The sequence below is a fragment of the Pongo pygmaeus genome, chromosome 20 (assembly GCF_028885625.2).
Source record: "Pongo pygmaeus isolate AG05252 chromosome 20, NHGRI_mPonPyg2-v2.0_pri, whole genome shotgun sequence".
Classification (NCBI taxonomy): domain Eukaryota; kingdom Metazoa; phylum Chordata; class Mammalia; order Primates; family Hominidae; genus Pongo; species Pongo pygmaeus.
Window position 1 is genome coordinate 35,563,950 of NC_072393.2, and position 27,436 is coordinate 35,591,385.

The 27,436-nt window shown below is 41.8% G+C and overlaps 1 protein-coding gene across 12 annotated transcripts in view; it reads left to right on the plus strand.

Moving 5' to 3' along the window:
- Nucleotides 1-27,436, plus strand: part of ZNF536 (zinc finger protein 536) — a 487,338-nt gene that overhangs the window by 174,747 nt on the left and 285,155 nt on the right. The window lies entirely within an intron of this gene.

Sequence of the window (27,436 nt, forward strand, 5' to 3'; positions counted from 1 at the left end):
AGATCCTTGAGGAATCGCCACACTGTCTTCCAAAATGATTGAACTAATTTACGCTTCCACCAACAGTGTAAAAAGCATTCCTATTTCTCCACATCCTCTCTAACATCTGTTGTTTCCTGACTTTTTAATGATTGCCATTCTAACTGGTGTGAGATGGTATCTCATTGTGGTTTTGATTTGCATTTCTCTGATGACCAGTGATGATGAGCTTTTTTTCATATGTTTGTTGCCTGCATAAATGTCTTCTTTCGATAAGTGTCTGTTCGTATCCTTCACCCACTTTTTCATGGGGTTGTTTTTTTTCTTGTAAATTTGTTTAAGTTCTTTGTAGATTCTGCGTATTAGCCCTTTGTCAGATGGATAGATTGCAAAAATTTTCTCCCATTCTGTAGGTTGCCTGTTCACTCTGATGATAGTTTCTTTTGCTGTGCAGAAGCTCTTTAGTTTAATTAGATCCCATTTGTCAATTTTGGCTTTTGTTGCCATTGCTTTTGGTATTTTAGACATGAAGTCTTTGCCCATGCTTGTGTCCTGAATGGTATTGCCTAGGTTTTCTTCTAGGATTTTTATGGTTTTATGTGTTAAGTTTAAATTTTTAACCCATCTTGAGTTAATTTTTGTATAAGGTGTAAGGAAGGAGTCCAGTTTCAGTTTTCTGCATATGGCTAGCTAGCCAGTTTTCCCAACACAATTTATTAAATAAGAAATGCTTTTTTTTTTTTTTTTTTTGAGATGGAGTTTTGCTCTGTCACCTAGTCACCCAGGCTGGAGTGCAGTGGTGTGATCTTGGCACACTGCAATCTCCGCCTCCCGGGTTCAAGCGATTCTCCTGCCTCAGCCTCCCGAGTAGCTGGGATTACAGGTGCCCACCACCATGCCAAGCTCAATTTTGTATTTTTGGTAGAGATGGGATTTCACCATGTTGGTCAGGCTGGTCTTGAACTCCTGACCTCAAGCAGTCCACCTTCCTCGGCCTCCCAAAGTGCTGGGATTACAGGCGTGAGCCACCGCACCCAGCTTTGGCATTGGCTTTTTAAAATTCAGCATAATGCCCTTGAGCGCCATCCATGTTTTGCATGTATTAAGAATTCATTCCTTTATATTTCTGAGTAGCACCCCATGGCATAGATGTACCACAATTCATTTCACTATTCTCCTATTGTAGGACTTTTTTTTTTTTTTTCCAGAATTTGGCTGTTGTAGCCAAAATTTCTGTGAACAATGGCGTACAGGTTTTTGGGTGAACGTAAGTTTATTTTTCTAATATAAGTGCTCAGAAGTGCAATTGTTAAATCGTATGGTAAGGGTATGTTTTATTTTTTATTTTTTAAGAAAACGTCAAAGTTTTCCAGAGTGGCTGTACCATCCTACATTTGTACCAGCAATGCATGAGAGATCAGGTTGTTTGCATCCTCAGCAGCATTTAGTATTGTCATTTTAAACAGAATTTTAACTGTTTTAATCAGTATGTAGTGTTATATCATCATGCTTTTAATTTGTATTTCCCTAATGGATGGTGATGCTGAACATATTTTCATGTGTTTATTTGCTATTCATATCTCTTTTTTGGTGAAATATCTGGCCATGTCTTTTGCCTATTTTCTAATTTTATTATTTATTGTGTTGAGTTTTGAGGGGTTTTGTTTTGTTGTTGAGACAATGTCTCACTTTGTCGCCCAGGCTGTAGTGCAGTGGTGCTATCATAGCTCATTGCAGGCTTCAACTCCTGGGCTCAAGTGATCCTCCCACTTCAGCCTCCTAAGTGAGCAGATGAGACTACAGGTGTGAGCTACCATGCCTGGCCTGAGAGTTCTTTCTACATATTAGATATGAGTCATTGTCAGATACATGGTTTGCAAACATTTTCCCCTAGTCTGTAGCTTGTCTTTTTATCTTCTTAGCAGGATTTTCTGCAGAGCAAAAAATTTAATTTTGACAAAATCCAATTTATTAATTTTTACTTTTGTGAATTTTACTTCCGGTATCATATCTAAGAACCACTTGCCCAGGACCTAGGTTCCTATGATTTTTTCCCCATAGTATCTTCTAAAAGTTTCATAGTTTTATGCTTTATATTTACATTTGTAATCCATGTTTTGTGTAAGTATGAGATTTAGGTCAAGTTTCTTTTTTTTTTGTTGTTATTTGTTTAGAGATATCCAGTTGTTCTAGCTCCATTTGCTGCAAAAAACTCTCCTTCCTTCATGGAATTGCTTTTGCATCCTTGTCAAAAATCAATTGGCCTTACCTGTGTGGGGGGCTACTTCTGAGTTGTCCATTCTGTTCCATTGATCTATCTATTTTTTTTCTTTTATGAGATGGGGTCTCACTCTGTCACCTAGGCTGGAGCTCACTGTAGCCTGGAATTCCTGGGCTCCAGCTATCCTCCTGCTTCAGTCTGGTCTACGTATCTTGATATTTGAGAATAAGAAAGAAGGACTTCAAGATCCGGGTTAGACTCCCCATGTCCCAGTACCTCTGGCCTCCACCAAGAATGGATGTGAGCACTGGAACTGGGCTTACCACCCCAGTGGGCTTTTCTCTGCACAGGAGCACGTGTGAAGGACTTTACCCACTGCTTTCTCTACCACATTCCCCAGACACTACTGTTTTGGGTCTCTTTTCATTTCTTTTCCTTGCTTACGCATGTTCTCAGATTAAAGTGGGATTTTCTGAAACAGATTTTTTTCTATAATGGGGTAAAAACCGTAAGTAAACAGAATTATCATAACAATTTAAATAGTAATAAAATATGTTTTTCTATTTCTATTCAAAGAGGGGGAAAGGTAACTGGAGAAGACGAAAGGAAAAGCTAGATTTGTGGGTGGTAGGTGTGTTTTTTTCTTCTTCTTCAATAACAGGTACAGAGTTTTAGTAAAGGACTTCAAGGCAAAAGGAAAAAAATAGCATATACTGTTATGGGGTTATTTTTATCTTTCATTTTTATGACAACTTATTTGTACTTAAGAGAATCTTTCCAAAGAGTTAGAAGCATCATTAAATAAAGACTGTGAAATGTGCAATATGGCTTATTTATTTAAATGTTAATTGGTCCAACGAACACTTCTAATTAGCTCTATATTTGCTTAGCAAAAAGTTTTACAAATTCCAATTGTGAAAAGCAGCTATTTTGAGCTGGTAAGCATGTTGCAGCCTCAGCTATGATTTTTCTATAGTTCTCAGCCCTTGAAGGCACAATTTAATTTTTCATGTATGCATACTAGCAACGGTAAACACTTGCAAGTGTAAAGAACCTTCTTTAATTAGCTGCACAACAATTAAAGGATTCACAAACTAAATTGAACCCTGTCTCGGTGCTTACTAGCTGAATTCTACCACCTGTCACAACAGCACTTTGTTCAATCTGTTATGCAAAATCATTATAGCAATATAGCGGAGGGGAAAAAAAAAGAGAAAACAGCAATTATTTCTTACTTTTCTCTTGAATGGGTTATTTTGGGTTATACTGATGTCAGGTTCATTGAAGCTAACCTTTTGAAATCTGTAACAGCATAATACTTCTAAGGCAGTCTCAGAATGGCTAGAAGAATATTCCGTTTTACGCTTTTAGCAGGAAGCAGCATTCATTTCTTTCCTCCTAAAAGTGCTGGAGACTCTGATCATTTGAAACAACCTGTTCTACCTCTCCCAGCCACCTTCCATTTGCCTTTTTTCCCCAGGAACCCTGTACGACTCGACAGGCTTCTGTGTTTTAAAAGCTTGCAAACCGTGGCCGACGTGAGTTTAAAGATGCAATTCTCAAACTGCTGCCTCCAAAGCATCTCGAGTCATATTACTTCATAAGCCCAGTCACTTACAGTAAAAACATGTGTGTTGCTTGCTTTTTAAACATTTTTTAAAATTAATATATATATATATATAATTTTCAAAAATTTGATTTAAACTAAACTGCTCTCCTGTTTAGACTGGGTCGGAGGGGAATGTTACCCCCACCCCACCCTGGCCATTTGCAGAGACAAAGGCTTTATTGTGAGGCCCAAACCCAAAGCCTGACATGACAGACTTCTCCCTGGAGTTGAGGAATAAATGTTTACATTTGGTGTTGCCGTGCCCTGGCCCCCTGGTACGAATGCCTGCAACTCTGGGCTTTCACATATAGAAGCGATGGGGAGGGATGCTTTGTGGAGGAGAACACCTCTGCTGACGAGCTGCACTTTGAGATGCTGCCTGGCATTGCTTAAAAAGGCATCAATAACATATTGTTAGTCCCAGCCTCCAAAGCATATGTGATCTGGCCATTTCAGACGTCGGAGCGATTGTAGACAAACTGCTGAGCTCAGTCAGAGGGTCTGCATTCTCCCGCATTACAATATTTTTTATAAGTTGTTCTTTACATCATTTCAGGAAAATGCACAACGAAGACAAGGCAGGCCTTTGAAAATCTAAACTCTTTCCCTCAAAAAATGCTGAAAGGAGGAAAGTGAGAGCCAAAGGTCAAACGCTGTGCAAGAATGTGTTTCTCTATTTTTCCTATTTCTTAAGCAGAGGAAACTGTCATCGTTGTGGCATTTGGATCTCCAATCAGGTCCAGGAGGGAGAATTTGAAGTCTAGAGAGGCTTCCCTCTTCTTTCTGCTGAAATCCAACTCTTGGGCTGGTCCAGGGCTAGTGCATGGAAACTAAAGTGAGCTGCTATCTGCTTAATTGAAGTTGGTGAAATGCATGCCTCCTGCAAACTTGCAGTTCTGGAAAGAAGACCCACTTGCTGTCTTCCACAGCCTCCCTGTCTGCTGCTGCTCTCGGCTGCAGTTTTATTGCCAGAGTCTCCAAGTGCAGGGTCCAGCTGCTCTTTGTCCCTGGGCATGCCATCCCCCTCGTTCTTCCTGTGCTCTTGACAACAGTGTCTGCACCAGGCTTTTGATGGGAGGCTGCTGTTGTCTTCAGGGATGGGATGGTCACATAGTAGGCTCTTAGTGAACATCTGGTGATGACCGTAAATGTAATCTCCACTTGGCCGAAGGACTCATGGGAATTGAAGGGTGGATTCAGGCAATTTAAGCCCTTCAGCATTCCCCTCTACTTTTTTTTCTTTCCTTTCCTTTCCTTTTCTTTTTTTTTTCTGCTTTTCATTTAGAATCTCCTCATCACGGTGCACTATTTGTTCCGTCCCACGTTTCTTATTGCTAGTCCTGCAAGGGAAGATGGTAGGTAGAAGAACTGTAGCATAAGGCCAGCGTTGCCCACGCAGGGCCTGCCTACCTTCTGCTCAGACCTGGGTTGGGCACAAAGGGGGCCACCCTGCCTTTAAGAGGCTTCTAGTCTGGGCGCAGAGCCCAGACTCCCCAAGGAAATGTGGAGACAGCCTTGGTGTAGATTCTGTATTTGGGGAAGGCCAGAGGGAGACACTGTTTTCTGGCACCCCAGCATCCCTGGAACTCCAGCATCCTCAACTGCAGGCCACTTGAGGTAGTGGTGGCTTAGCAGTGAGGTGTGTGGCACGTGGAGACAGGCAGTCTGGGGTTCAGTCCCAGCAATCTAGTGATCAGATGTGAAACTTTAGGCAAGTTATTTAACCTCTCTGTGCCTCAGTTTCCTCAACCATAAAATGAATATGATAGTAGTAAAACTTGCTGATAGAGTTTGAGAATTATGTGAAGGCACTTAGAACAGGACTGAGTGCCCAGGAAGTACCATGTTAGTTACCATTGCTGTTTGTTTCTAGAAAACTCTCCAACCATGATTTTCCTCTTCTCTCATGCTACAACCACAGTCATCAACACAGAAGACTTCTGTGACCAAATGTCCGGGCGGGGGGTCCTCAACACACCCAGCAGTGGACAGCAGCTGGGTGTCCCCCAATTCAATTCTGCCACCATCTACCCAGAGATCCCACAGGTTGCGAGCTCAGTCCCGAAGACGGTCCCGCCCCAGACACCAGTTGCAAGTCCAGGCCTCATGAACTTCTGACCAACAGGCTTCACGTTGGGGTTCCCATAACCCTCTCTTTGGGTCCTATTAATTTGTCGGAGCAGCTCACAGAACTCAGGGAAACATTTACTTATGTTTACCAGTTTATTATAAAGAGTATTACGAAGGATGTGGGTGAAGAGAGGCGCAGGGGAACGTATGGGGCATGGTGGGGAGCTTCTGTGCCTTCCCTGGGCACCACTGTCCGGGAACCTCAATGCGTTCAGCTATCCCGAAGCTCCCAGAACCCAGTCCTCTTGAGTTTTTAGGGAAGCTTCATGATGTCATACATATTCTTCAGAATATAGGGTGAGACCCTCTTTGGGGAGGGTCTTAAGACCGCAAGTCAGAAAGATGGGGAAAGATTAGAGTTCTGCCTTGGGGCAGGTGAAAGGAGGTCAGAAAAAGATCAGAAATATTGTTTCCTGAGGCCTAATACTGCCAACATTACAACAAAAGATTCTAACAGGGACCATGGGAGTTATGAGCCAGGAACCGCAGACAAAACCTATGTATATATAATAACACCACACTGCTACTTCCTGAACTTGGGGTCTCCCTGTGCCTGAACTCCGTAGGTTCTGAGACTCAACAGAACCTTAGGAAACCATCTCCTAGCTCCTGGCTTCAGGCTTGATGGGTCTGATGAGCCATCAGACCAGAGTCTTCCAGGGAAAGCTTCTCGATGCGTGCCGAACCATTTAAGACTGCACCTCTCCCTTGCCTCTTGATACTGTTTATGGGTACAGTATTGTGGTCTAGAAGGTGGATTTTCAGAACCGGTGTGATCAGTCACTGCACCCGAATCGTTTTCCACCTGTGCATCCTGCCTACTGGAAATTGGATTACTTACTGAAGAATGTGGAGGCCCTTGATGCAGAGGCACTGTTAACTGTTTTTTTTTTTTTTTTTTTTGAGATAGAGTCTCACTCTGTATCCCAGGTTGGAGTGCACTGGCACAATCTCCACTCACTGCAACCTCCACCTCCTGGATTCAAGCGATTCTCCTGCCTCAGCCTCCCGAGTAGCTGGGATTACAGGCACCCGCCAACACACCCAGATAATTTTTGTATTTTTCGTAGAGATGGGATTTCACCATGTTGTCCAAGCTGGTCTTAAACTCCTGACCTCAGAAGATCCACCCACCTTGGCCTCCCAAAATGCTGGGATTACAGGCGTGAGCCACCATGCGCAGCCACTGTTTCTATCTTTTCAGACCTGAAGGATCTCTAAAGTCAGGAGTTCCTGAGTATCTTCCATGCTAGAAATATGTGCATTGTTCCATGTGCAGGGCACATAGGAGAGACACAATCATTGCTAACATATGAATTTATAGCCTAGCAGGGACACCGAGAAAAGGGAACAACTAGTCAACCGCGATGCATGTCCAGGGAGAAACAACCCAAGGAAGAGGAGTGGGAGACGAGAGAGTGGAGTTAATATAACATCAATATAAACAAAAAGGAAGAAACATCCTTTGCAGATTTTTCAGCCTTCTGGGGATCACAAGGTCAGTCTGTTGGCCACACAGGACAGGGTAGGTCAGGGAGGAGCAGAGTTAAGAGAAGAGAGTTAAGGACTGGGAAAGCATCAGGAGCAGGTGCCACTGAGCAAGAATCTTAAATTGCCACAGTCATGGGTGGGGGAAGGTTCTGAAGGTGTTTTCTTTGAAATCCACACCCGTTTACTCCAGGCCAACAGGGATTTTGGCCAGGAGACTGCAGGCTGATGTAGGAGATCTCTGCTGTTGAGGAAGGATACATTGTAGGGCTATAAATACCTGAGATAGGAAATGCATATTTTTAGCTCCAAGCATTGAGGAAACTTGGATTATCTAGCAGTGATTGGGGTCATCTCCCAGCTCTGTTTCTACACTGGGAAATGGTGCGGCCAGTTTTCCTTTTAAGGGTTAAGCAACGTGCCAGGGCTGGCACAGCTTGGTGCCTGACATAGAGTGACCCTTGGAGACTGTCTGTGGAATGACTGTGTGACAGCCTCCAATGAACAAGTTTTCTGTGGCGGGTGTGCTCCTTTAAAGCAGGGGCCACCACAACTTGTTGGCATTTCCCTGAGTGTTGCTATCATGTCAGTTTCTCATGGTGATAACCTTTTAAAAGATGTTTGATCCCTAAACAGTGTAGAAAGAGATGCGAGCAGAGAGGAGATCCACAGAGTAGACAGAGGGCATCCCAAACCCCTGTTGTCTCTATTGTGGACCCTGGACTGACTGCAATCATGTCGGGTCCCATCAGTTACTTTAATGAGGGGGGATTTTGCTTTTGCAGAAGTTGCTGGCTTTCTTGTGCCTGTTACTTTGCTCACTTATTACTGGGGTCACAGCAGGTGGCTGGATAAAGGATCACCAGAACCAGGGAGCCAGCCCTACAACTCTACTCTGCTCCTCCCTGACCTACCCTGTCCTGTGTGGCCAACAGACCGACCTTATGATCCCCAGAAGGCTGAAAAATCTACAAAGGATGTTTCTTCCTTTTTGTTTATATTGACATTTTGCTAGTTTTTCTGACCATTACATAATGAGCTGATATCAAAATCAGCTTGCTGTTTTGAGAAAACTCTCCAACCATGATTTTCCTCTTCTCTCACACTACAACTATAGTCATCAACACAGAAGAAGACTTCTGTGACCAAATGTCAGGGTGGGGGGCTTCCCACACACCCAGCAGTGGACACCAGCTGGGTGTCCCCCAATTCAATTCTGCCACCATCTACCTGGAGATCCCACAGGGTGAGAGCTCAGTCCCCAAGATGGTCCCGCCCCAGACGCCAGTCACAAGCTGGGGCCTCACAAACTTCTGACCAACAGGCTTCACGTTAGGGTTTCCAACATCCCCTCTTTGTGTTCTGAGCAGCAGGAAGGGAATGGACATCCCTGGGTGATCACCAAGATGAGTTCTTTGCTGTCCCTCCTTTGAGGCCCTTATGCATATATATTCTCTCTTTTTGTTGTTGTACATAAAGTGGATTATGTTTGCATACCATTTTGTGAACAGCCACTGAATTTAATGTATTCTTCTGCACCCTTCTTGATGAGTGCAAAAACAATTGCATGACTCTACCATGATTGATTTATTTAATCCAGTCCTGTGGGTAGAAATACAGATGGTTTCCAATTTTCTTTTTCTCTCATTAGATCTGGGGACTGGGCTCCTTGTCTTTGGCTCACAGAGGATGATTGGGGTTTCCTTTGTTGAGAGGAAAGTGGCCGTCATGAAATCAGTTGGGTTTTCTCTGATGTGATGGGCACTATGAGTACCTGCCTTGGCCCACTCATCACCAACCCTGAAGGGGTCTCAGGCATATACTTTTGGATTGGAGGTGGGTTATGAGAAAGATGGGCTGTGTTTCTTTTTGTGTGAGTGGATGCATGTACCCGTGCACGTGTACATGTGTGCACAGAGGTGTAGAGGAAGTTCAACCTGTTTTTTGCTTTGGGTTTGTGGTGATTGAATCCAGGCCATTATAGACCATGGGGAGAAGGGTGGAAATCTGGGTGTTGCATTCTAGTAAAATTGGCCACTAGTATAATTGCCCTAACCTTCTGAGTGTCTGCTCACAGGTGTTAAGCATTTGTCTGTACCATTTTTGATTAGTACATGGTATCCAGGGGGTGCGCTTGTGAGCCAGCCTCCCCTTCCCATCACCACCTTTGTTCCTTGAACTTCTTTCCTTCAGTACTCTATCTGCATTATTTGTCCAGGCCACAGCCTTTTCTCCAGGAATTAAGAAGTCATCACTATTTTCTACTGCCATTAAATCTTCTTGACCTCTGGTGAGAGTTGTGAGCTGCTCTCTCTGCCAATTTCAGCAGCTGGGAGGGATATTGGTGAGGGCACAGGAAGTAAGTGGAAGAAGGGTATCAAAGTGGTCACATCACAGTTGCAATCTGCTTTTGTTTTATTCCTTTGGTTGTTAGTAATTAGTTATTCATCCTTCCATATGTCCATCCATCCATCAGCCATCATTGATCCATCTGTCCATCTAGCCATCATCCATCCATCTATCCTTCCATCTATTCATACATCTATCCTTCCATCTATTCATCCATCCATTATTCTCTATCCATCTATCATCCATCCATCTATATATTCATCCATCCCCCATCCATCAATCTTCTATCCATCCTTCATCTATCATCATCCATCTATTCATCTGTCTATTCATCCATTCATCCATCTGCTCAGCCATTCATCCATCTATCCACCCACAAATCCATCATTCATTCATTCATTCATTCATTATCATCCATTTATCCATCCATCCATCCATCCATCCATCCATCCATCCACTCATCCATCCATCCACCCACAAATCCATCATTTATCCATTATCATCCATTCATCTATTCATCCATCCATCCATCCATTCATCCATCTATCCATATCTTTCTATCTAAACATTCATCCCTGGTATGTAGAATGGTGTCTGGCACAGAGTAGTTGCTCAATAAATATTTGCTGAATAAATGAATGAATAAATAAATAAAAGTCAGAGGTTTTGAACTTGGAGAGTGTATTTCCTGCCAATAGGCTGCAGCAGGCCTATGAGATTCAGACCACCTTGTTCTGCTAAAGGACATCTCAAGCCTTGCTAATCTTACAGAGCTCTCTTTTCTTATGTTGTTATCCTTGGGAGGCACCCTGTCTAATTTTCTCCTTCCGAATCCCTGGCCCCCCTGCTCCCCCCTTCCTTGGCAGCAGACAAGGAAGAAGGGCAATCTAGGTGTACTTTTATAAATGACACTTTGATGAACATCATTTCAGCTAAATCTTTGTACACATTCTTAATTATTTCCTTAGGTTTAATTGCTAGAAGTGGAATTGCCAGGTTAAAGAGAATGCACATTTAAAGATTTGAATACCTGTTGCCAAATTGCCCTTCAGGCATGTTATGTTAAATTACGTCCCCCCACCACCAGCACTGCCATACAAATTATGACCCTGTCCCTTTCCTTATATTCCTTCAAGTCTGAATGTTATTTAACAAAGTGGTACACCGTACTAATTTTATATGCAAACTGTCTCATTTTGCTTTTTATTTCTCAAGCTTAATATGTATGTATATCTATATTTTATGTAGATATCTATCTGTATAGATGTAAAGATACATATCTTTAATGGAATGTCTCTAATTCCCTTTGGTGAATTACCTGTTTATGCCTTCTGTCTGGTTTCCTTTTGGGTATTTGAATTGTTTTTTTTTAACTGTAGCATCTCTTCATACATCAGAGATATTAACCCTTTGTCTTATACACATCTTCTAATTGTTTCTTCCAAGTATTTCACTTGGAAAAATAGTCTGTACATGGTGATTTCTAATGAGATAAAGGGATTTAAGTGATTAAATCTTTTAATCTATTCCTTTACTTTTTAGTGTCATGCTTTGAAAATAATTTCCTACCCCATTAACATATTAGTATACTCCTAAATTCACCTTAAGTATTTATGATTTTATTTTAAATATAGATTTCTAATCCATTAAGTGCTTATTTTGATGTATATCATTAGGGTAAAATTTTGTATTCACACATTGCACACATATTCATAATTTTCTATTAAAGAGATTTTAAAATTACATTTTCCAACTGATATATAAGATATATAGGAAAACTCCATTTACTTTTTGTTCTTTGAAATTTATAAATAAAATAACTTTAAAAAATTATTTCAAATAAATAAACAATGAAAAGTGAAGGTCTTCTTTAAATCTCTCACCTTCACCTCAATTTCACCCTCTTCTCGAGAGGTAATAATTGTTCATGGATTGGCATTATCTCTGCACATGCACAAATGCATATAAATACAAAGGAGTTCTTGTTTTTCACAAACATGGCAAAACCCTATACGCATTGATTTGACACTAGCATTTATATACTTAAGAATATAGAGATCTATTTAATTCTCTTAAACTTGGACAAAATTCCATGATATGGATGTACCGTAACTACTTAGGTATTTTCCAATGGATCAGTGATTGAATCATTTCCATTCTTTCTCCAATTAAAAAAATGCTGCAAAAAAATTTCTGGCACATACACATGTGAATATTTCTATAATATAGATACCTCCAAGTGGTATTGTTAGGTTGAAGGGTATGCACATTTAAAGTTTTCATGGATATTGAAGAATTGCTTTCTAAACAGGGTGCACCAGTTTACTTTTCTGCTGATAGTGTGTGAGAACGGTCAGTTTCCCAAACCTGTACCAACAATATATAAATAAAGCTTTTTAGTTTTTTTTGCAATCTGATGCACCAAATTTTTAAAATTTTTATATGAATTTCCTTTAGCATATAGTTAAAGATATATTTTTATTTATACAACTTTATATGGCTTCATTTTAAAAAGTCTTTATCAAGGATTATAAAAAAATTCTCCTATGATTTTAGTGATGACTTCTTAGTTTTAAAACTATTTTTGTGTGAAGTAATGTTGTGTGATGTATTTTTTAAATGCATAGCCTATTGTCTCAATATGTTTACTGATCAGTTTATTTTTATATCTGAATCATCACCTTTATCAAAACCACGTGTCACTTTGGGGCTTCTCTCTACCTGGTTCATTGACATATTTGTCTACTTCTGTATACTACCACATTATTTCAATTATTATAGTTTTACTGTATTTTGATTTGATAGTACACATGCTGTCTTTTTATTCTTTCTTAAAACTTGCTTGGCAATTATCACATTTTTTAATGATGAATTTTAGATTTCACTTGCTAAGTTTGATAGATGATCTTATTGATAATTTGACTCGGATTTATAGATTAATTTTAAAAAAATTTATGTATTTACAATATCACCATTTCATCCATGAACATGGTATAGCTCTATTCAGGTCTTATTTTATGCCCTTTTGTAAAGTTTTATGTTTTACTTTTATAGATTTTGCCCATTTCTTATTCTATTTATTCTGGGTGTTTGAAATTTCCTCTGACAATTTACAGTTTTTTTTTTATACAGGAAAATGATCATTTTCAGTATATTAATTTTATCCTTGACATCTTACTACACATTTATTAGTACTAATAGTTTTGTACTTTATTCTTTGGATCTTTTAGGTACAGTCATTTTCAACTGTGAATAATGACAGTTTTGCCTGGTCCTTGTAAATAATTACAACTCATAATTTCTTTTTTTTTTCCAAAAATTTCACATTGTTTGTATTGACTAAGACTTCCAGGACAGAGTGTCTTGTTGCTAGCTTTAACAGAAATAATTCTAATGTTTTGCCAGTAAACATAATGTGTGATTTGGCCATTTATCTTTTTATAAATCAGGAATGAGTGTTGAATTTTATCAAGTAATCTTGGGATGTTATTGATATAATATGATTATTCTCTTGTAAGATATTAATATAGTGAATTAGTAGACTTTCTATTGTTGAATGAATCTTGAATTATTGGGGGTAAACTCTAGTTGTTCTTTAATAAATTATGTGAATATACTGTATGGTTCATTTCACTAATATTTTATTTGATATTTATATTGATGTTTATAAATGAGATTGCCTTATAGCTTCTAATAGAAAGTAGTAGTAATAGTAGTAACAGTATTTCTTGTCCTTCCTTTTCCCCTTCTCCTCCTTCCCCTCTTTCTCCTCTATCCCTTCTTTCTTTTTGTCTTATATGCTATATCTAGTAGCACTATCCTAGTCTCAGAGAATGAAATGAGAAACTTTCTATCTTTTCTGTGTTCTGAGATGGTTTATAAACAGAGACGATCTGTTTCTTTGAACTTCTGGTAAACTATGAACATAAAACTGATGAGGCTTTTTTTTTAAATGTAAATGTTCATTATCTTTAAATTTCTTCTATAGTTACCCTTTTATTCAGGTATGTTACTTCTCATTGTCATATCTGATAATTTTTTTAGACAATTCATTTATTTTAGTGTAGATTTTCAGATTTAATGGTGTAAAGTTGTTCTGTATTTTATCATTATTTTAACATGTCTTTTGTATCTGAATTTATATTCCCTTCCTCAATCCCATGTTTTTCATTTTTCTCTCTTTATTCTTATCCATATTGCCACATTTATTTTCTTGGTCTTTTCAAAGAAACTGTTTTTAGTTGTATTGAATGAGCCTTTTGGGGGAAAGGGTGTGGAGTGTGTTCTATTTAATTAGTGTCTGCTGTTATTTTTATGAATCCCTTCTTACTTTCATCAGGTTTATTTTTATTACCCCCCTCCCTAGTTTATGGAATTGAAGGCTTTGTTCATTTGTTTTCAATTCTTTTCACTTTCTATTCATTACATTAAAGGTTATATAAAGTCTCATTTGACTACCTTCTTAACCACATCCTAGAATTTTTATTCGTTTATTTTGCTATTGCTTTGTTTTTACTTTTAATTTGAACAGGTATTTAATAAGATTTATAGGTTTTGGAACTTTATTCAGGTATTTTTGTATGCTGTAATACATGTAACATTTTTGAGATGTTGCATGGATGTTTGTAAAGAATTCATATTTTCTGTTGGGTATGGAGTTCTGTCATTCTTATTTTTAAACATTTATTTTTAAAGTCTAATATTCTATCTGAGGAAGGCATGATAACCTTTTCCATGATGAATTTGTTAGTTTTACATTACATTACCCGCTTTTGCATTATGTATTTTATAGCTTTGTTGCTAGGTGCATAGAAGTTCATCACTATGATTGCTCCTTGAAGTTCTTTGATAGACTGTATTCTTTCTTGACATAAAAATTCCCTGTACTGGCTGGGCACGGTGGTTCACACCTGTAATCTCAGCACTTTGGGAAGCCGAGGTGGGCAAATCATGAGGTCAGGAGTTCGAGACCAGCCTGGCTAACATGGTGAAACCGCCTGTCTCTACTAAAAATACAAAAAATCAGCTAGGCGTGGCGGCGGGTGCCTGTAATCCCAGCTACTCAGGAGGCTGAGGCAGGAGAATCACTTGAACCTGGGAGGTGGAGACTGCAGTGAGCCAATATCGTGCTACTGCACTCCAACCCTGGGCAACAGTGCGAGACTCTGTCTCAAAAAAAAAAAAAAAAAAAAATTTCCCTGTACCTATTTAATGTTTTGACCTCAAATTATATTTTATATGATACTACTATTTCACTACTTACTTTTGTTTTATTGATGTTGCTTTGTATATGTCTTTTGCATTCTTAAATTTTCAACCTTTATGTGAAACTGGTTCTCAAATAAAGAATATAAAACTGGGGAATGGTGGGCATATATTTAACCTAATCCAATATTTGAAATTCTTTCTTTTTTATACATGATTTTAAGCCATTAACATTTATTAAGTTTACTAATATGTTTAATTTTTGCTATCGTTTTTATGTTGTCTGTTAATCATGGCATATGAAGTTTTCTCTCTTTTATTGCATGGATGAAATTTTGTTTCATTTTTTTTCTTTTCTGATTTAAAAGTGTACACCTGGGGTTTGGTCACATAATGAGAATGCTTAATTTCTGACACATATTTTAAATGTGTGTGTGTGTGCATATATGCATTCAGCATCCATATCCTCCCTTGAACAAGACAAAGCCTTATCTGTCATCCATCCCAGTCCCATGTCCTTTGCCTTTCCTTCATGTGAAAATGATCTGTGATTTAAATTCCAGACTTTATAAAAACCATTATGCACTACCCATTATTTGAACTTAAATATAAATAGAAACTGACCTTTGGTTTACTTATTTTATTTCCTCTGTTATATAAAATCTTTAATGATTTCAGAGTGAGTCTGAGTCCTTTTTATCTGAAAATGTGTTATTTTATTTTGCACTTGATGCAACATATAGAATTCTAGGTTTAAAATAACTTCCCCCAGCCCTTTGAAAATATTACCTGACCATTTTGAAACATGCAGTGCTGTCATTGAGAAGTCTGATGACAGTCCAATTCTCATTCCTATGTGGGTAAGCTGTTTTCTTCTTCCTCTTCTCTTTCTTCTTCTTCTCCTCCTCCTCCTCCTCCTTCTTATTCCTGCTTCTGCTTCCCCTCCTCCTCCTCTCTTCCTCCTTCTCCTTCTTCTCCTCCTCCTCCTTTTCCTTCTTCTCCTCCCCCTCCCCCTCCTCCCTGTCTCCCTCTCCCTCCCCCTCCTCCCTGTCTCCCTCTCCCTCCCCCCTGTCTCCCTCTCCCTCCCCCTCCTCCCTGTCTCCCTCTCCCTCCCCCTCCTCCTCTTCTCCCTCCCCTCCTCCTCTTCTCCCTCCCCCTTCTCCTCCTCCTCCTCCTCCTTCTTCTTCTTCTCCCTCTTCTTCTTCATCCTCTTCCTCTTCCTTTTCCTTCTTCCTTCTTCTCCTTCTCTTCCTTCTCTTTTTTTTCCTTCTAGCATTGTTTTTTCCACTTTCTTTCTGGAGGTTGGAGGTCTCTTCTTGATGTGACAGTGTGTGAATTCTTTTCTCCAGAAATTTTCCCATCAGCTGGGGGATTCTTTCAAACGTAACTCTTTTTATTTTGAAAAATCTTCATGATCATCATCGTCGTCGTCATCATCATCATCATCATCTTTTTTTTTTTTTTGAGACAGAGTCTTGCTCTGTAGTCCAGGCTGGAGTGCGGTGGCACGATCTTGGCTCACTGCAAGCTCAGCCTCCCGGGTTCACACCATTCTCCTGCCTCAGCTTCCCAAGTAGCTGGGACTACAGGTGCCCACCACCGTGCCCAGCTAATTTTTTGTATTTTTAGTAGAGACAGGGTTTCACCGTGTTAGCCAGGATGGTCTCGATCTCCTGACCTCGTGATCTGCCTGCCTTGGCCTCCCAAAGTGCTGGGATTACAGGCGTGAGCTATCACGCCCTGCCCATCATCATCATTTTTCAATCCTTAACTCGCTTGTTCTTTCTGGAACTTCTACTTGATGGGTATTAGACACTTTGGATTGTATCTGCATGTCTTTCCATTTATCTCCTATACTTTCCATTTCATTATTTTTGTACTACTTTCAGCATGATCTTTCATGTCAGGAATTTGGCTGGGACCATGTCTACTCAGCTTTTAGATCTTCAATAGGGATTTAAAGAAAACATATGCAATCAAATTTTGAATTTCCAACACTTTTTTGTCTTTTCCTTCTCTGATGACTCTATTTCCCATCAGTCATTTCTCTCTTTATGGTTGCAATATTCTCCTTTTTGTGAAGATACTAGTTAGAATTTTTTATTAAATTATCCTTGTCCTCTGAATTCTTTCTTTTTTTTTTCGGTATATCTTGGTTCTTCTTTGTTGTGTTTTTAGCTTCCTTCACATGTGTAGTGAGCTATTTTGTCATTTGTTTTTGTGAAAAGAGGAGTAGTGGCTTAGTATTGGTGCCCAGCAGATATTCTTCTGTGGTTCTCTAGGTCTGTTACCCCATCAGGCTCTACATGGCATGGGAGGGATGCTTATTGGCTCTTACTGTGGAGGGTTCTGGGACTGTCAGACTCACAATAAGATGCGCAGTGTGGGGTGTGTGGGCAGGAAAATAGGCAGGCTGGGACTCACCCACCTCCTCCCTGCCCTCCCCATCCTCCCTGGGAAGGGGCCAGGCTTTCTCTCTGGCACTGGGAGACTCAGGTGCTTGCCTTCCTAGTAGGCGGCCCTGCCATCTTCTTCCCCACCACATTGATGGGACAACTTTAAACTCTCTCCTGTCTTTCCAGTCCCCTGTCCTCACTCTAGAACATTTTTCTGGTTAGGTGATTCATATTTTTAGCCTTGGATAATACTTGGCATTTGACTTTGAGGATGATGCTTCCCTCTACCACTGCACTTTCCATTTTGAGTTTTTATAGATCAGCTCATTATTTTCAAGTTCTTTCCCCACAGTGTATTTGAGGCTGTTCTTTGGCCTATGTCTATTGATCTGATCCCATCTATATTATTTATTTCTTTCTTTCTTGAGATGGAGTCTTGCTCTGTCATCCAGGCTGGAGTGCAGTGACACAATCGCAGCTCACTGTAGCTTCTACCTCCTGGGTTCAAACAATTCTCCTGCCCCAGCCTCCTGAAGATAGCTGGGATTACAGGTGCATGCCACCACGCCCAGCTAATTTTTGTAGTTTTTTTGTTTTTGTTTTTGTTTTTTTTTTAGTAGTAGAAACAGGGTTTCACTATGTTGGCCAGGCTGGTCTCGAACTCCTGACTTCAGGTGATCTGCCTGCCTTGGCCTCCCAAAGTGCTGGGATTATAAGCATGAGCCACTGTGCCTGGCCCTGATTTCATTTACTTTCCATCCTCAGGAATATCTCAACATTCCTGGCATGCCGATGACCTGCTTCTTGTTTATTTAGTGCCATTAGGGAATTATTCTATGTGAAAAAAAACATCTTTTATGCCATTTCCAGGGATTTGAGGTGGCAGAGAAGGAGGGTGAATGCGTCCAGTTTTCCATCTTGATACAATCCACTGCAAATTTTATTTAAATTTCGACTTTCTGGGTTTTAAGATTTAATGGAATTCTCTAAATACAAACATACCATTAGAAAAAAAAAGAAAAAGTTTTCTTATTTCCAATATTTATAGTTCTTATTTAATTTTCTTTGCTAATTGCATTAACTAGAACTTCCATAACAATATTTAAGAATTGGGGTGATAGGGCAGCTTTGCATCTTTAGTTTGTTTTTAATTTTGATGAAAACGTCTCTAGTGTTTTATCACAAGGACATGTTTTGGGGTTCGGATTTTTTGTTTTTTTTTTAGACAGGGTCTTTCTCTATTGCCCAGGTTGGATTGTAGTGGCACAATCATTGCTCACTGCAGCCTTGAACTCCTGGAATTAAATGATCCTCCCACCTCAGCCTCCCAAATAGGTGACATGTCACTATGCCCAGCAATTTTTTTTTTTCTTTTAGTAGAGACAAGCTCTCGCTGTGTTGCCTAGGCTGGTCTTGAACTCCTGGGCTCAAGCAATCCTCCCCGCTTGGCCTTCGTTAGTGTTGGGAGCACAGGTGTGAGCCGCCATGCCTGGCTTGGGTTGTTTTGATATAAGTATATTTTCATGATCTTATTTTTGTGTTGCCAAGCGTTTCTTTTTTTTTTTTTTTAAATCAGAAACAAATACCCAATTTTGCTGGAGGATTTTTGACGTCTATCAAAATGATCACATAGATTTGTTCACTGGCCTATTATGGTCGATTTTTAAATCTTGCATCATCATTTTTGACATTGATGGAGCATTCCTGGTGTCCCATTCTAAAATGAAGGCGGCATCTCTGACCTACTCACTGTGTAGTTTTTTCTCTTCTCTGGAGAAGGCAGCCTTTCCCAGGTGAAGTGCGTTCACTCATTCCCACCGTGAGTGCAGCATGGATGACAGGAAATTAACTTAATGCTCTTTGTTTTGTTGAATCTAAATGATAGATGCTTAGTAAGTGTTGGTTGAATTTAACAGAAATATTTAGACTTCTAGGGTTTTTTGTAAAATTTCAAATATCTCAGGAGAAAAAAATAAACTTGTGCACCCTTCCTCATAAGATGTTAAATAGCATCTTTACTCACTTCAGTTACATTTTTGGAACATCTACATGTGTACTGGGCATTCTGCCTAGGGATCTGCAAAGATGGGACAGAGGTGGTTCCTCTGAAGGTGGGGTTGGCTGGGGTTGGAAGGGTGTCTATGATGATGTGCCCGTCTCAAGAGGTACCCATTTCCTTCATGCCACCATCACTAAACCTTCACCTCTGGGAGTCATTTTCTTCCAAATTATGCAATTAAGGTACTTGAATTGTTATAATGGTTATTATTATTTTAAACTCTTATTTACTTAATTCTGGTGCAGACTAGATATATGGCCAGTTACCAAAAATTTTCTTTTAAAAATTAAGTATTGAAGATTGGTCTCTGCTGAATGAGGATGGATTTTCTTTTATTTTAATTTTCCCTTCAGAAATAACTTTATATTTTTCTGATTAGAGAAACGATGTGTGTCCATGAACTAGTTTGGAAAATACACAATAGCATTGAGAAGAGTGTTGGTCGCGCCACCCAGAAATAACATTTTGTTATTTTTTCTTTATTTTCTATGCCTATATATTCTTTTCTTTTTCAGAATTGGGACCAAACTGTAACCATAACTGTATCTTTCACTTGAAATGTTATCATGGGCATGTTCCCATCCACTGAAATGTCTTTTGAAAGCCTAATTTTTAAGGCAGAACACTCCTTCGTGGCTTTGATGTAACCATTCCCCTACTCTTGAACATTTGGGGCGTCTGTGTGTTTTTCTCACTATAAATAGCATTTCCGTACAGTTTTGTCTTTATTGCTGATAGCATTCTAGGTTTGTTCTAGGAATGGAAAACTGAGTCATAGTTTATAAATGTTTTTGAGCCTTTTGATCTATAATGCCAAACTGCTTTCAGAAAAAATATACCAGTTTTCACTCCTTCCAGTACTTCCTAAGAATGCCCTTTCTCTGTAACCAGAAGCATATGTCATCATTACAAACACACACACATATGTGTGTATACTCACGTGTGTGTATGTGTGCATGGCTAATTTTACAAACGATAAATGTTGCTTCTTCTGTTTTAAATCAGATTCTACCCAAGACAGATAAAATAAAGGAAACTTGGGTTTTGTATAAGACGAGAGCTGAATGTGCAAATGGGCCAGCAGTGTGAGGAGCAGGAGGATTGGATGGGGTCTGAGAAGAGGCACCATGCTCCGTCTCCTGATGCGCTCACATCTGGGGAGGCTTTGGCGTGAGGCTTCTCTCACCACGGCTCTCCCCATCCGGGCAGGACTCCCAACATGTCCTCTGCTCCAAGGCATCCTTGCCAGGCACGGAGAAGCCATCAGCAACCCGGGCAGCTCAGTGAAGAGGAAAGGCAGCAAAGCAGGAGGGGACAGAGTTCCCATCCGAGTGCTGCTTCTGGGGGCTGGAGGAGAGGCCAGATTGTGGTGGCCGGTCCTGGGATGAGCCATGACCCAGTGCTTGCAGGAGCCACAGGCAGGCTGGGCACTGGGCAGAAAGGGTGCAGGGCATCTGCAGGGACCCAGCCTGCATGTGACACTCCCAGGGATGTCACGGGGAACTGCTTCTGCGTGGCTGAGAACAGAATCTGGCTTAACGCTTTTAACAAGTTAATGTTTGTGCTCATGGGCCCTGTGCACATTTAAGAATTAATTAAATCCTTTAAGGAAGCCATTTATGTTTGAGACCAAAGAAGATACTTAGGGGCCAAAATACCCCCAAAGAAGAAGGCCTGATCACAACTCTTATGTCTTGGAAGGCCCCACAAGACCAACTTCCTTATACCCCGATCCACAGTGCAGTGTGTACAAATACCTTTAACCCATTCTTTCTGGAAGGCTCCTGGGGAGGCATATTAAACCTGAGTTATTTTCAATTTCATCTAAGGTGTCTCTATCCAATGCAGTTTCTTCAAAGTCTGCAATGTGGGATTCAAAATCTCTTAGCATCATCAAAGTCTTAGAAAAATATATTACTAGGAAGTAGAGCTGCTACTTGTGTGTTAATTACAACAAGCCCGGCTGCCGCGCAGATAATCTCTAGCGTCAGAAGCATCAGCTCAGGCAATATCAGGAAAAACAAAATCTTTTTACAAAAGAAAATCCTAAATTCTCTTTTTTTTGCCCTCTGAGGAAAAAAAAAGTGTGGTTCATTGTGAAGCTAAATCCCATCTATTTAGTTGTTCTTATAAATATTTCACTGATATTTGAAATATTCCTCTCTTGAAAGGGAAAAACAAGGTAGGTTTTCAGGATCCAGCCTCAGAATTATGGTGCCATTTTCGGAGTCTTTATCTTCAGAGGAAAAGCTGTGAATCGTCCATTTGGGCCAGGTTCTGAGTACAACTAGAACTTTAGCCTGCCTGAGACGAACGCTTGGTTTGCATGTGTGTGTTTTTTGGTGGGTTTCATCGTTCGCCTTCACTTACACGCTGAGGTTGAAGTTGTGCAGCAGACAGGGCTCTTCTTTCCTGTGGCTTTGAGGGAAGTAGGGATCTGTCACCAGCTGTCCCTCTGGGACATCTGTGCTCCCTGAAAGTAGAGCAGGCTCCCGACCGAGACAGGGTCCTTTGGGCTTTGGAGGCAGTGAAGGTCAGGGATAGATATGTAGAGGACCCAGCGTGCAGAGAAGGGAGAAGTTGATAGATTTTAAAATTACTTTTTTTTCTTTAATGAGGAGGAAAACTCCATCGGTTCCCATTTATTCAGAACTTCTTAAGAAGATCCTAATCTACTGTGGCCTGAAGATCCCGGTTGGTTAAAGGAAGAGCTGAGTGACAGCCTGTCCTGACCAGGTAGAAGCAAGCCATTGGTGGTGCCCAGGGCGACTTCATTTTTTTTTTTAATTTCTTTTTTAAAGACAGGATCTCACTCTGTCACTCAGGCTGGAGTGCAGTGGCACAATCAGAGCTCACTGTAGCCTCCCAATTCCTGGCCTTTTGGGTAGCTGGGATTACAGGCATGCCACTGCGCCTGGTAATTTTTAAATTTTTTGTAGAGATTGGAGTCTCACCATGTTACCCAAGCTGTTCTCAAATGCCTGGGCTCAAGTGATCCTCCTACCTCAGCCTCTCAAAGTACTGGGATTTCGGGCGCGTGCCACTGTCTCTGGCCTGGCAAGTTCAGAAGATACGGAGACACCCGTGTAAAATAACCGAAGACACAGGGTGAGAGATCTGCCCTTGTCATGCTCCCTGGGGTCTCCAGGGGTGAAGCCCCTTCCATCCCCCAGTGTGTCTTTAACACCTTCTACCTCTGCCAGCCTCCCTCTGTACACGAGAGCAGGCCCCAGGCTAGAGCCGGCTGCAGGCAGCAGTATTCAGCCAGAATTTAATAACATTGTTCTCATTTTATTTATTTTTATAATTACCTTTAATTTAGAGCAAGTGATACAAATTTCCATTTAGGGTAATGGTATACTTTCCTTTTAAATGCATTAAAGTAAAAAATAGTGAATTAATTAAAAAAATATTAGCAGGGGTACAAAAACATGGGAAAAAATGTGAAGGTAGTTTATTGCAGTACAACTCTATAGCAAAAAGCATCAGGAAGGTGATATGAGGGTGCCTGAAACTGGGAGCACAGATCTGTAAGGCCCTTTTAGACTATTTTTATTTTGTTTGTTTTCTGAAACACGTGAGGGGACCCTTAGCTACTAGAGAGTTTAGGATTTTAGGAAACAGGGCTCTACAGAAAACCTCCTGAAGACAGGACATATTGACCTAAGAGGTTTAGGATGGATTCTGGCCCAAGGAAGTTGCATCAGAAAGATCCCAAGATAGAGTAGCCCCTCTCCTCCTTAGCATTAATTTTTCTAGAAAGGACTAAAGATATCTCCCTAAGCTAAGACCCCTACTGCCCAAGAAAAAGTTTACTAGCTGTCAAGTAATATTATAATGGATGCTGAATTTTACCTTTTCCTTTCTCTGAATTCTCCTGCCACCTCCCTGCAAGAGTATAGCCCATGGGGGGACCTACTGTGTTCTTCCTGTTCTCAGTTTGGGTATCAGGTCTTGACCCTCTTCCTTTCTAGAGGAGACTTGTCCAGGCATATCTCCACAGTTCTCATAACACCTAGCACATAGAAGGCTTCATTTGCCCATTCCATCTATCCATCCATCCACACGTCTACCCATCCTTCTATCCTTCTATTTAGCCCTTCTCTTTCTCTCTCTTCCTTTCTTCTTTTCTCTCTCTCTCCACCTACCCAACCACATAGCCATCCATCTGTGTATCCATCCACCACCCACCCATCCCTCCCTTCATCTGCCTATCTACACATTCATCCATCCATCCATCCAACCATCCATCCATTCAACCATCCATCCATCCATCCATCCATCCATGCGTCTACCCCCCACCCATCCCTCCCTTCATCCGCCTATCTACACATCCATCCATCCAACTATCCATCCATTCAACCATCCATCCAACCAAACATCCATCCATCCATCCATTCACCCACCCATCCCTCCCTTCATCTGCTCATCTACACATCCATCCATCCATGCATCCATCCATCCATCCATGCATCCATCCATCCATCCATCCATCCAACCATCCATCCATCCACCCATCCATCTAACCATCTTCTATTTAGCCCTTCTCTTTCTCTCCCTTACTTTCTTCCTTTCTCCCTTCCTCCACCCACCCATCCACATATCCATCCATCCATTCATCCATCTACCACCCAGCTATTCATCTATGTATTTACTTCTTCATCCACTAAATAAATATTTTATTAAGAATATTCAGTATTAAACAATAGCACCAAAAATCTGTTGGGTGCCCCCAGCACTCGTATCCAGTAGGGATACAGTAATAATAGAAGGAGACATTGTCACTGCTGTCACAGAGTTTATGGCTAATGAGAGACAGAAATGGAACAAGTGGCTATTCTATGCCCTTAATGAATGAAGAAGTGAATGAGTGGATTGGTAAATCCCTTTTCTCTGTCACTGCTGGGCACTGGGACCTGTGGAGTCCAAGAATGCTGGGGTGAACAAGCAGTTCCATAGATCAGAGGTTGCACTTGCCAGGCCTTTGCCAGCTGGGCTTCTGGAGTGAGATGACAGGCTCTGCACAGTCTGCTCAATCTGTCCCCAGCCACTGAGGGCCTGCCCAGACTGTGCGAAGAGCATGCAAGGGCAGGGCTCCCTCCTGGGGGCTTCGGCAGGAGCAAGGCTGGCAGTGACAGCAGCTGTGGCAGGGGACGGGGCCTGGGAGCGGTCGCTGCGAAGGGCGGCAGGGAGGTGGGGGCAGGTGGGAGGGTGGAAAAGTAGTAACATGATGGGGATTTCAGGGGGTCAGACACAGGCAGTCCCAGGCTCCCTGCCAGGGCCAAGCATGGTGTCTTGAAAAAAAGACACGGGGCAAGTTTCCCAGGGTCTGGGCAGTGCCCTCTGCACCTACAGTCCCGGGTGCTTTGCTGGGGGCCTGGGCTGGCCCTGCTTGCTGTGAGTATGCGAGGGCGGCCACCCTGAAGCTCAGCTGATGCTGGCCAGGGGACACTTTGTTTCTGGGCCACAGGACCTGGATGTAGCTCATTTTCTTTCTCTCTTTAACTCTCCACCTGCTCTAGGTGCCCTGTTTCTGGCTCCAGATACCTTTATACTTCCTAAACCTTCCAAGGCACACACACAGTGGGCTGCAGGGTGGCCTGGACTTGGAGCAGGAGCACTAGGTGGGTGCCTGGTCACTCTGGGCCTCTGGGCTTTATAACGCTCACTGTGCAATAAAGAGGAGGCCAGGAATCCCTCTCTCCAGGGCAGGGCTGACCGAGGGAGCACAGGGAATGAACCTCAAACCTGTGCAACATCAAACACCCTGGGGCTCCCTGTCATGGACAGCAGGCTGGCTTATTTACTGAGCACAGGTAACACAGTCTGCTGAGCACACAGGGATCTGAGTGTGGGTAACAGGGGCATCTCAGGGTTCTAGGGAGGCTGACAGACATGTCTGGGACAGGGACATCTGGCTGTAGATCAGAGAAGTTACCCAAGGAGGGGATGAAGAGGGGAGGATGGATGCAAAAAAAATAATAGGGTGTGCAAGGCGCTCTTCTGAGAGGAACTTATTAAATCCACATGGCCTTCCTTCCAGAAGACTCTGGAACATCATGCCTAACATAGCTAAAATCACTTCTCCTTGACACAGATAAGGAAAGCACTGGGGAAAGACCCGTTAGTGGGATTTCAGATCCCTGGGCAAATGGCTAGGAGGCAGCTGGGCAGGGTGAGAAGTGCATGCTTGGTGACCATGGTGGAGTGCCCATTCTGTCCAGGGCACACAGGAGAAGGCGCTGCCTTCCACCTTCTGCTTCCCACCCAATGCTTCTGGAAGAGCCCGAGCCGATGTATGGCTCAGGACCCCAGGGGTGTGCGTGGAGCCTTCTGGGCTTAGGATGGTCAAGATTTAGATGAGTTTGGTAGAAGAAAATAAAGATGGTGAGGACGCAAAGGCATAAGAATGATACAATGGACTTTGGGGACTCAAGGGAAAGAGTAGGAGGCGGGTGAGGGATAAAAGAGTACACACTGGGTACAGTGTACACTGTTCTGGTGATGGGTGCACCAAAATCTCACAGTTCACCTCTAAATAACTTATTTATGTTACCAAACACCACCTGTTCCCCAAAAACATATTGAAAAAAAAAAAGGTGGGAGTACCTTAGTGTGATCATGGGCAGGGAGAAGGCTGGAAGGGCAGAGGAGTAACTGAGGGCCCCAGGGGGTGTCTGGAAGGGAGGGCATATTTGTTTATCAGCCAGGACTCCTTTGGTTTCCAGTGATTGAAAATTTAACCCAAACCAACTTAAACCACCAGGAGACTTGTATTGACTCATGTCAGTGCAAAGTATGTAAATGGTTCAGCCTCAGGTGCTATTTGATCCAGGAGCTCAAATGTCACCAAGCATCTGACATCTCTCCTCCTTCACCTCCTCAGCACTGGCCTTGTCCCCAGTGCTGCATAACCCCACTGCCAGCCGCTTAGACTCTTCTTGGTAGCAAAACAGCTGCCACAGCTCCAGATCTTACTGAGTGTCTGAACCATCCTTGTAGCTCCCTGACAAGCCCTAGTTATCATTCTCATTGGCCTGGAATAGGTCATGTGATGATCCTTGAACCAATTACTGAGGCTGGGGTATGGAACATTCTGAATGGCTCAAACTGATTTTATAGTCAGAGGCAGGGAGCTGGCTACATCTCACCCAAGCTGCAGGACTGAGTAGGAAGAGGGGTTCTCCCATGCAGGGACTGTGGTGGGCATGGATGCAAGGATGTGGATGTCCATGCAGGCATCTGTAGTTCGCTGTGGAGTCTGGACCTGATTAATAGGTGTGAGCAAGAGTGCAGGAAGTCCCAGACCCTACTAGGAACCCTGAGCATGGAGTGACATTTTCAGCAGAGCGGTGGTGGGTCAGGGCTGGTAGCACACCCCAGCCGGGCATGACTGTGGGAGCCTCCCCAGAGGTGGTCTACTTTGGCAGGATCTCTGCAACCCCTGAGGAGCTACAAACAGGTAATGCTTGGCTTCCCCAGGCCTGCATTATGAAAAGCTTGAGTTACAAAATGTTCTGGCTATTAAAAACCTGCTACTGACTTTAACGGCAATAAAATATCTGTTGTTTATGAGTAATTAGCCACTTCTGGAAAAGAGCTCTATTCCTTTAAATTTATGGGGTGCCTTGATTTATGCATTTCATGGTGGGGGGATGTCATGTTACATCACATCAACCTGATGTAATTTGATGCAAATCAAACACATGAAGGAGTGCATGGAAACGCTCTCTCCTGCCTCCTGAAGTGTGTTTTTATATGGGGGAAGGTTTTGGTCCTTATTCCATCTTTGTTCTTCTTGCTTGCTTTATCAGGAAAGTCTTAGGTGAATCTTTACCCTGAAGGTCCTTGGTCCTGAGTGCACTGGCTACAGCCTCTGACCACCCTTCAGGTGCTTCCAAGGGGGACTTCACATCCGCAAGGGTGGCAGAGATGCAAATATCTGAAGCTATTTAATGAGCACCCACACCTTGCCCTGGGTTGCAGGAGACTGGGGAGGC